The 950-nt window shown below is 43.8% G+C and overlaps 1 protein-coding gene across 1 annotated transcript in view; it reads left to right on the top strand.

Annotated features, from left to right (window-relative positions):
- LOC106814653 (bifunctional purine biosynthesis protein PURH-like) overlaps positions 1 to 950 on the top strand; it is a 5,496-nt gene that overhangs the window by 2,958 nt on the left and 1,588 nt on the right. The window lies entirely within an intron of this gene.

Genomic DNA, 950 nt, shown 5'->3' with positions numbered 1-950 from the left:
CATCGAATCATTCGATTCACGCATCGAATTGAAACGCTTGCAATGCCCAACGCGTATTCTCGGTCGTTACACCGTACAATTAAAAGCTAATTCAATATAGCTCAGTGAAATTAGCTCCCAGTTCCCAGTTCCCAGTTCCTTATTCGAATAAGGAACTAGTAACTAGGCAAAGCAGTTACCAGTTCCCAGTTCCCAGTTCCTTATTCGAATAAGGAACTAGTAACTAGGCAAAGCAGTTACCAGTTCCCAGTTTCCAGTTCCTTATTCGAATAAGGAACTAGTAACTAGGCAAAGCAGTTACCAGTTCCCAGTTCGAAATGCAACATTGAATTGGGAACTGGTAACTAGTCAAAATAGTTACGAGTAGTTATAATTACTTATTCGGCCAAATTAACCCTTTGGCACACATATTCTTTTCATTCCCAGCTACTTATTCAGTTACCAGTTCGAATTATCAGTTCGAATAAATGTGTGCCAAAGGGTTAATTTGGCCGAATAAGTAACTAGTAACTATTTTGCCTAGTTACTATGGTGTGTATTCTGTTTCATAATTCGATTCAAATTCAGACCGGATCGTGAAAAACCACGATTGCGTGACAGAAAGCGTGAATGGGCCTGCGTAACGCCGACAGTAAGACGCGTATAATCTATGCTACAACACAGACGAATATGTACAATAACACAACATGCAACCGTGTGTGGAGTTAGATCTCTACGATCTACAGCACACACACACACGCACGCACGCACGCACGCACGCACGCACGCACGCACGCACGCACGCACACACACACAGACACACACACATACAGTCACACACATACACACACATACACAGACACACACACGCACATACACACACACACACACACACACACACACACACACACACACACACACACACCACGCGACACACACACACACACACACACACACACACACACACACAC

This window comes from Priapulus caudatus, unplaced genomic scaffold, assembly GCF_000485595.1.
Source record: "Priapulus caudatus unplaced genomic scaffold, Priapulus_caudatus-5.0.1 Scaffold957, whole genome shotgun sequence".
Lineage (NCBI taxonomy): Eukaryota > Metazoa > Priapulida > Priapulimorpha > Priapulimorphida > Priapulidae > Priapulus > Priapulus caudatus.
The sequence above is the reverse complement of the archived record's forward strand: the minus strand, read 5'-3'. Positions and strand labels throughout refer to the sequence as shown.